The sequence below is a fragment of the Odontesthes bonariensis genome, unplaced genomic scaffold (assembly GCF_027942865.1).
Source record: "Odontesthes bonariensis isolate fOdoBon6 unplaced genomic scaffold, fOdoBon6.hap1 scaffold_163, whole genome shotgun sequence".
Taxonomy (NCBI): Eukaryota; Metazoa; Chordata; class Actinopteri; order Atheriniformes; family Atherinopsidae; genus Odontesthes; species Odontesthes bonariensis.
The window spans coordinates 1-10000 of record NW_027457387.1 but is presented as its reverse complement, the minus strand read 5'-3'; positions in this window follow the sequence as shown (position 1 = coordinate 10000).

The following is a 10000-nucleotide window of genomic DNA, read 5'->3' as shown; positions in this document are numbered from 1 at the left end:
GTACTACAGAAAATTTTTTTTTTACTCCCCTGGTACTATGAAAATTTAGTTTTTTTAAATGTACGTTCTGGAGCTTCCAGCGGTCACTCGAGCATCCAATCCGCTCTCCAGCACCTTCCTCGGACTCATGCTCTGCCAAAGTCGGCCTCCCATCTTCCAGGAACCAGCCTGGAGCTTCTAGCGGTCAGCCGCACCTTGAATCCGCTCTCAAGCACCTTTCTCGGACTCATGCTCTGCCAAAGTCGGCCTCCCATCTTCCAGGAACCAGCCTGGAGCTTCCAGCGGTCATCCGCGCCTTGAATCCGCTCTCCAGCACCTTCCTCGGACTCATGCTCTGCCAAAGTCGGCCTCCCATCTTCCAGGAACCAGCCTGGAGCTTCCAGCGGTCAGCCGCGCCTTGAATCCGCTCTCCAGCACCTATCTCGGACACACTCTCCTCCAGGCCGGCCTCACATCTTCAAAGAACCAGCCTGGAGCTCCTAGCGGACAGCCGAGCCTTGAATCCGCTCTCCAGCACCTTCCTCGGACTCAAGCTCTGCCAAAGTCGGCCTCCCATCTTCCAGGAACCAGCCTGGAGCTTCTAGCGGTCAGCCGCACCTTGAATCCGCTCTCCAGCACCTTCCTCGGACTCATGCTCTGCCAAAGTCGGCCTCCCATCTTCCAGGAACCAGCCTGGAGCTTCTAGCGGTCAGCCGCACCTTGAATCCGCTCTCCAGCACCTTCCTCGGACTCATGCTCTGCCAAAGTCGGCCTCACATCTTCCAGGAACCAGCCTGGAGCTTCCAGCGGTCAGCCGCACCTTGAATCCGCTCTCCAGCACCTATCTCGGACTCATTCTCCTCCAGGCCGGCCTCACATCTTCAAAGAACCAGCCTGGAGCTTCCAGCGGTCAGCCGCACCTTGAATCCGCTCTCCAGCACCTTCCTCGGACTCAAGCTCTGCCAAAGTCGGCCTCCCATCTTCCAGGAACCAGCCTGGAGCTTCTAGCGGTCAGCCGCACCTTGAATCCGCTCTCCAGCACCTTCCTCGGACTCATGCTCTGCCAAAGTCGGCCTCCCATCTTCCAGGAACCAGCCTGGAGCTTCTAGCGGTCAGCCGCACCTTGAATCCGCTCTCAAGCACCTTCCTCGGACTCATGCTCTGCCAAAGTCGGCCTCACATCTTCCAGGAACCAGCCTGGAGCTTCCAGCGGTCAGCCGCACCTTGAATCCGCTCTCCAGCACCTATCTCGGACTCATTCTCCTCCAGGCCGGCCTCACATCTTCAAAGAACCAGCCTGGAGCTTCCAGCGGTCAGCCGCACCTTGAATCCGCTCTCCAGCACCTTCCTCGGACTCAAGCTCTGCCAAAGTCGGCCTCCCATCTTCCAGGAACCAGCCTGGAGCTTCCAGCGGTCAGCCGCACCTTGAATCCGCTCTCCAGCACCTATCTCGGACTCATTCTCCTCCAGGCCGGCCTCACATCTTCAAAGAACCAGCCTGGAGCTTCCAGCGGTCAGCCGCACCTTGAATCCGCTCTCAAGCACCTTCCTCGGACTCATGCTCCTCCAGGCCGGCCTCACATCTTCAAAGAACCAGCCTGGAGCTTCCAGCGGTCAGCCGCACCTTGAATCCGCTCTCCAGCACCTTCCTCGGACTCATTCTCCTCCAGGCCGGCCTCACATCTTCAAAGAACCAGCCTGGAGCTTCCAGCGGTCAGCCGCACCTTGAATCCGCTCTCCAGCACCTTCCTCGGACTCATGCTCTGCCAAAGTCGGCCTCACATCTTCCAGGAACCAGCCTGGAGCTTCTAGCGGTCAACCGCACCTTGAATCCGCTCTCAAGCACCTTCCTCGGACTCATGCTCTGCCAAAGTCGGCCTCACATCTTCCAGGAACCAGCCTGGAGCTTCCAGCGGTCAGCCGCACCTTGAATCCGCTCTCCAGCACCTATCTCGGACTCATTCTCCTCCAGGCCGGCCTCACATCTTCAAAGAACCAGCCTGGAGCTTCCAGCGGTCAGCCGCACCTTGAATCCGCTCTCCAGCACCTTCCTCGGACTCATGCTCTGCCAAAGTCGGCCTCACATCTTCCAGGAACCAGCCTGGAGCTTCTAGCGGTCAGCCGCACCTTGAATCCGCTCTCAAGCACCTTCCTCGGACTCATGCTCTGCCAAAGTCGGCCTCACATCTTCCAGGAACCAGCCTGGAGCTTCCAGCGGTCAGCCGCACCTTGAATCCGCTCTCCAGCACCTATCTCGGACTCATTCTCCTCCAGGCCGGCCTCACATCTTCAAAGAACCAGCCTGGAGCTTCCAGCGGTCAGCCGCACCTTGAATCCGCTCTCAAGCACCTTCCTCGGACTCATGCTCCTCCAGGCCGGCCTCACATCTTCAAAGAACCAGCCTGGAGCTACCAGCGGTCAGCCGCACCTTGAATCCGCTCTCCAGCACCTTCCTCGGACTCATTCTCCTCCAGGCCGGCCTCACATCTTCAAAGAACCAGCCTGGAGCTTCCAGCGGTCAGCCGCACCTTGAATCCGCTCTCCAGCACCTTCCTCGGACTCATGCTCTGCCAAAGTCGGCCTCCCATCTTCCAGGAACCAGCCTGGAGCTTCCAGCGGTCAGCCGCGCCTTGAATCCGCTCTCCAGCACCTATCTCGGACACACTCTCCTCCAGGCCGGCCTCACATCTTCAAAGAACCAGCCTGGAGCCTTTAGCGGTCAGCCGCGCCTTGAATCCGCTCTCCAGCACCTTCCTCGGACTCATGCTCTGCCAAAGTCGGCCTCCCATCTTCCAGGAACCAGCCTGGAGCTTCCAGCGGTCAGCCGCACCTTGAATCCGCTCTCCAGCACCTTCCTCGGACACATTCTCCTCCAGGCCGGCCTCCCATCTTCCAGGAACCAGCCTGGAGCCTTTAGCGGTCAGCCGCGCCTTGAATCCGCTCTCAAGCACCTTCCTCGGACTCATGCTCTGCCAAAGTCGGCCTCCCATCTTCCAGGAACCAGCCTGGAGCTTCCAGCGGTCAGCCGCACCTTGAATCCGCTCTCCAGCACCTATCTCGGACTCATTCTCCTCCAGGCCGGCCTCACATCTTCAAAGAACCAGCCTGGAGCTTCCAGCGGTCAGCCGCACCTTGAATCCGCTCTCCAGCACCTTCCTCGGACTCATGCTCTGCCAAAGTCGGCCTCACATCTTCCAGGAACCAGCCTGGAGCTTCTAGCGGTCAGCCGCACCTTGAATCCGCTCTCAAGCACCTTCCTCGGACTCATGCTCTGCCAAAGTCGGCCTCACATCTTCCAGGAACCAGCCTGGAGCTTCCAGCGGTCAGCCGCACCTTGAATCCGCTCTCCAGCACCTATCTCGGACTCATTCTCCTCCAGGCCGGCCTCACATCTTCAAAGAACCAGCCTGGAGCTTCCAGCGGTCAGCCGCACCTTGAATCCGCTCTCAAGCACCTTCCTCGGACTCATGCTCCTCCAGGCCGGCCTCACATCTTCAAAGAACCAGCCTGGAGCTTCCAGCGGTCAGCCGCACCTTGAATCCGCTCTCCAGCACCTTCCTCGGACTCATTCTCCTCCAGGCCGGCCTCACATCTTCAAAGAACCAGCCTGGAGCTTCCAGCGGTCAGCCGCGCCTTGAATCCGCTCTCCAGCACCTTCCTCGGACTCATGCTCTGCCAAAGTCGGCCTCCCATCTTCCAGGAACCGGCCTGGAGCTTCCAGCGGTCAGCCGCGCCTTGAATCCGCTCTCCTGCACCCATCCTCGGACACACGTTCTTGCCTTTGGACCCCTCCTCCAGGAGCCAGGCTGGAGCTTTTGCCCCCTTCCTCCATCATTTCAGGCCGTGGAAAGTGTCATCTTTCGGATTATCAATTCACCGTCCCAGTCTGGTACTCAGATATTTTTCCGAAAACTGGGTTTCTGAAATCGTGCAGATGGTGTTTTCGTCGTCTGCTAATAACCTCGTCGTGTGGGAGAATAGGGGCGGGCCTTGGGCTGACTCGGCCCATCGTCCCCTTTTCCCGTTCTCTGACAGAAATTTTTTCCAACTTTATCACCCCTGGTACTATAAACTTTTTCACCTCTGGTACTATGTGGCACTTAGAAAATTTTCTGAACCGGGATTCTCACCCCTGGTACTTTTTGGCACTCAGAAAATATTTCTCAACCGGGCTTCATGCCCCTGGTACTTTTTGACACTTTGACGTTTTTCTGAACCGGGCTTCATGCCCCTGGTACTTTTTGACACTTTGACGTTTTTCTGAACCGGGCTTCATGCCCCTGGTACTTTTTGACACTTTGACGTTTTTCTGAACCGGGCTTCATGCCCCTGGTACTTTTTGACACTTTGACGTTTTTCTGAACCGGGCTTCATGCCCCTGGTACTTTTTGACACTTTGGCGTTTTTCTGAACCGGGATAAAGGTCATTTAAAGAGGTGTGTGCATGGTTCCTACTAAGGAGTCTGAACTTGTTCTGGCCCAAGGAAATCACTTTTTAACAAAAATCCGTATTTGGTCTTAACTCGGGAAAAGAAGGCGATTCCTGTGTTTTGATCTCAAAAGAGGCCATTTATCCGGGTTTGTGCAGGTTTATGCATGGAACTTACTTAGAATGGATATATCTCTATGTATATATGAAGGACTAAGGAGTCTGAACTTGTTCTGGCCCAAGGAAATCACTTTTTAACAAAAATCCGTATTTCGTCTTAACTCGGGAAAAGAAGGCGATTCCTGTGTTTTGATCTCAAAAGAGGCCATTTATCCGGGTTTGTGCAGGTTTATGCATGGAACTTACTTAGAATGGATATATCTCTATGTATATATGAAGGACTAAGGAGTCTGAACTTGTTCTGGCCCAAGGAAATCACTTTTTAACAAAAATCCGTATTTCGTCTTAACTCGGGAAAAGAAGGCGATTCCTGTGTTTTGATCCCAAAAGAGGCCATTTATCCGGGTTTGTGCAGGTTTATGCATGGAACTTCCTTAGAATGGATATATATGTATGTATATATGAAGGACTAAGGAGTCTGAACTTGTTCTGGCCCAAGGAAATCACTTTTTAACAAAAATCCGTATTTCGTCTTAACTCGGGAAAAGAAGGCGATTCCTGTGTTTTGATCCCAAAAGAGGCCATTTATCCGGGTTTGTGCAGGTTTATGCATGGAACTTACTTAGAATGGATATATATGTATGTATATATGAAGGACCAAGGAGTCTGAACTTGTTCTGGCCCAAGGAAATCACTTTTTAACAAAAATCCGTATTTCGTCTTAACTCGGGAAAAGAAGGCGATTCCTGTGTTTCTTTCAGAAAAGGTCCTTTTTTTGAACTGGGATTCATGCCCAACATCCAGGCTCTCGTGCCCTGCCCACAGACACACATCCAGGCCGAGTTTCAGCACCTCTCCTCGGTCCAGTATTCATGGCTGCCGTCCTCTCCCAACAGCCAGTCTCTCATGCCCGGCCCAGAGACACACATCCAGGCCGAGTTTCAGCACCTCTCTTCGGTCAGGCAATCATCCCTGCTCCCCTCTCATAACGTCCAGGCACTCATGCCCTGTGCAATGACACATCCAGGCCGAGTTTCAGCACCTCTCCTCGGTCAGGAATTCATCCCTGCTCCCCTCTCATAACGTCCAGTCACAGACACAGATCCAGGCCGAGTTTCAGCACCTCTCCTCGGTCCAGCATTCATCCCTGCTCCCCTCTCAGAACATCCAGGCACTCATGCCCTGTGCAATGACACATCCAGGCCGAGTTTCAGCACCTCTCCTCGGTCAGGAATTCATCCCTGCTCCCCTCTCATAACGTCCAGTCACAGACACAGATCCAGGCCGAGTTTCAGCACCTCTCCTCGGTCCAGCATTCATCCCTGCTCCACTCTCATAGCATCCAGGCACTCATGCCCTGCGCACAGACACACATCCTGGCCGAGTTTCAGCACCTCTCCTCGGTCCAGCATTCATCCCTGCTCCACTCTCATAGCATCCAGGCACTCATGCCCTGCGCACAGACACACATCCAGGCCGAGTTTCAGCACCTCTGCTCGGTCCAGCATTCATCCCTGCTCCACTCTCATAGCATCCAGGCACTCATGCCCTGCGCACAGACACACATCCTGGCCGAGTTTCAGCACCTCTCCTCGGTCCAGCATTCATCCCTGCTCCACTCTCATAGCATCCAGGCACTCATGCCCTGCGCACAGACACACATCCAGGCCGAGTTTCAGCACCTCTGCTCGGTCCAGCATTCATCCCTGCTCCACTCTCATAGCATCCAGGCACTCATGCCCTGCGCAATGACACATCCAGGCCGAGTTTCAGCACCTCTCCTCGGTCAGGCATTCATCCCTGCTCCCCTCTCACAGCATCCAGGCACTCATGCCCTGCGCACAGTCACACACCCAGGCCGAGTTTCAGCACCTCTCCTCGGTCCAGCATTCATCCCTGCTCCCCTCTCACAGCATCCAGGCACTCATGCCCTGCGCACAGACACACATCCTGGCCGAGTTTCAGCACCTCTCCTCGTCCAGCATTCATCCCTGCTCCACTCTCATAGCATCCAGGCACTCATGCCCTGCGCACAGACACACATCCAGGCCGAGTTTCAGCACCTCTGCTCGGTCCAGCATTCATCCCTGCTCCACTCTCATAGCATCCAGGCACTCATGCCCTGCGCAATGACACATCCAGGCCGAGTTTCAGCACCTCTCCTCGGTCAGGCATTCATCCCTGCTCCCCTCTCACAGCATCCAGGCACTCATGCCCTGCGCACAGTCACACACCCAGGCCGAGTTTCAGCACCTCTCCTCGGTCCAGCATTCATCCCTGCTCCCCTCTCACAGCATCCAGGCACTCATGCCCTGCGCACAGACACACATCCAGGCCGAGTTTCAGCACCTCTCCTCGGTCCAGCATTCATCCCTGCTCCCCTCTCACAGCATCCAGGCACTCATGCCCTGCGCACAGACACACATCCAGGCCGAGTTTCAGCACCTCTCCTCGGTCAGGCATTCATCCCTGCTCCCCTCTCAGAACATCCAGGCACTCATGCCCTGCGCAACGACATCACTCCGCAAAGGAAAGCTTTTGCGGTGTTTCTTTCTCAAAAAGGCAATTTAAAGAGGTTTAAGCATGGAACCTACTCAGAATGAACATATACATAACGGACTAAGGAGTCTGAACTTGGTTTGGCCCAAGGAAATCATTTTTTAACAAAAATCCGTATTTCGTCTTAACTCGGGAAAAGAAGGCGATTCCTGGGTTTCTCTCTCAAAAAAGGCCATTTAAAGAGGTTTGTGCATGGAACCTACTCAGAATGAACATAGACATAACGGACTAAGGAGTCTGAACTTGGTTTGGCCCAAGGAAATCATTTTTTAACAAAAATCCGTATTTGGTCTTAACTCGGGAAAAGAAGGCGATTCCTGGGTTTCTTTGTCAAAAAAGGCCATTTAAAGAGGTTTTGTGCATGGAACCTACTCGGAATGGCTATATATGAAGGACTAAAGAGTCTGAACTTGGTTTGGCCCAAGGAAATCTTTTTTTTACAAAATCCGTATTTCGTCTTAACTCGGGAAAAGAAGGCGATTCCTGGGTTTCTTTCTCAAACAAGCCGACCCCGGGTTAGGGTTAAGGAGAACCGGGCTCCAGCCCCTCCGGCCGGGTTAGGGTTAGGTTTGGGGCTGGGGCTGGGGTTAGGGTTAAGGAGAACCGGGCTCCATGCCCTCCAGCCGGGTTAGGGTTAGAGCTGGGGTTAGGTTAAGGAGAACCGGGCTCCAGGCCCTAGGGCCGGTTTGGGGCTGGGGCTGGGGTTAGGGCTAGAGCTGGGGTTAGGGTTAGGGTTGGGGCTGGGGTTAGGGTTAAGGAGAACCGGGCTCCATGCCCTCCAGCCGGGTTAGGGTTAGAGCTGGGGTTAGGGTTGAGGAGAACCGGGCTCCAGGCCCTAGGGCCGGTTTGGGGCTGGGGCTGGGGTTAGGGCTGGAGCTGGGGTTAGGGTTAGGGTTGGGGCTGGGGTTAGGGTTAGGGTTGGGGCTGGGGTTAGGGTTAAGGAGAACCGGGCTCCAGCCCCTCCGGCAGGATCAGGGTTGGGGCTGGGGCTGGGGTTAGGGTTAGGGTTGGAGCTGGGGTTAGGGTTAGGGTTGGGGCTGGGGCTAGGGCTAGGGTTAGGGTTAGGGTTAGGGTTGGGGTTGGGGTTGGGTTAGGGTTAGGGTTGGGGCTGGGGTTAGGGCTGGAGGCAGGGTTTAGGTTGGGTTAGGGTAAGGGCTGGGGCTAGAGTCAGGGCTGGGGCCGGGGTTAGGGTTACGGCTGGGGTTGGGGCTAGGGCTAGGGTTAAGGAGAACCAGGCTCCAGGCCCTCCATCCAAACCTGTGTACCCACACTTAAGCACCCCTCCCCGGCCTAGCCACCCAACCCGCAGCCCCTGGAGCTCCACGCCCCTGGTACTGTAAGACACTTTGAAAAAAAAAGGGAAAAAGAAAAAGAACCAGGCTCCAGGCCCTCCATCCACACCTGTGTACCCACACTTAAGCACCCCTCCCCGGCCTAGGCACCCAACCCGCAGCCCCTGGAGCTCCACGCCCCTGGTACTGTAAGACACTTTGAAAAAAAAAAAAAAGGAAAAAGAAAAAGAACCAGGCTCCAGGCCCTCCATCCACACCTGTGTACCCACACTTAAGCACCCCTCCCCGGCCTAGCCACCCAACCCGCAGCCCCTGGAGCTCCACGCCCCTGGTACTGTAAGACACTTTGAAAAAAAAAAAAAGGAAAAAGAAAAAGAACCAGGCTCCAGGCCCTCCATCCACACCTGTGTACCCACACTTAAGCACCCCTCCCCGGCCTAGGCACCCAACCCGCAGCCCCTGGAGCTCCACGCCCCTGGTACTGTAAGACACTTTGAAAAAAAAAGAAAAGGAAAAAGAAAAAGAACCAGGCTCCAGGCCCCCCCATCCACACCTGTGTACCCACACTTAAGCACCCCTCCCCGGCCTAGCCACCCAACCCGCAGCCCCTGGAGCTCCACGCCCCTGGTACTGTAAGACACTTTGAAAAAAAAAAAAAAGGAAAAAGAAAAAGAACCAGGCTCCAGGCCCTCCATCCACACCTGTGTACCCACACTTAAGCACCCCTCCCCGGCCTAGCCACCCAACCCGCAGCCCCTGGAGCTCCACGCCCCTGGTACTGTAAGACACTTTGAAAAAAAAAAAAGGAAAAAGAAAAAGAACCAGGCTCCAGGCCCTCCATCCACACCTGTGTACCCACACTTAAGCACCCCTCCCTGGCCTAGGCACCCAACCCGCAGCCCCTGGAGCTCCACGCCCCTGGTACTGTAAGACACTTTGAAAAAAAAAAGAAAAGGAAAAAGAAAAAGAACCAGGCTCCAGGCCCTCCATCCACACCTGTGTACCCACACTTAAGCACCCCTCCCCGGCCTAGCCACCCAACCCGCAGCCCTGGAGCTCCACGCCCCTGGTACTATAAAACACTTTGAACATTTTCAAAGTCACCAGGCTGCCTGGTCCAGGCACACTCACCCAAACTCAAGCAGCCTTTCCCGGGCATGAACTCTGGTACCTTCCCGACCGGAGCTCCAGGCCTTAATTTTTAATTTTTTTTTTTTTCAAAGGCACCAGGCTCCAGGGCCTCTGGCCCCGGACACTTACCCCCACTCGAGCACACTCCGCCCCGGCCTCAGGGACTCTGCCAATCCCTGAGTCTGGTGCCCCTGGTACTACACCAGTCCCTCGTGAGAGGGTCGGGTCGGGGCCCCGTGCCCCGGACCCTGGGTCCGGCCGACAAAAGCTTGGATCGAGGGCTGACTTTCAATAGATCGCAGCGAGGTAGCTGCTCTGCTACGTACGAAACCCTGACCCAGAATCAGGTCGTCTGCAAGTGATTTAGCACCAGGTTCTCCACAAACATGCGGTGCGCGATAGGAGAGGGGCGACCATCCTCCGGCCGCACCCCAGCCCCGTCACGAACGGCTCTCCGCACCGGCCGAAGCCGGCTATCCGAGACCAACCA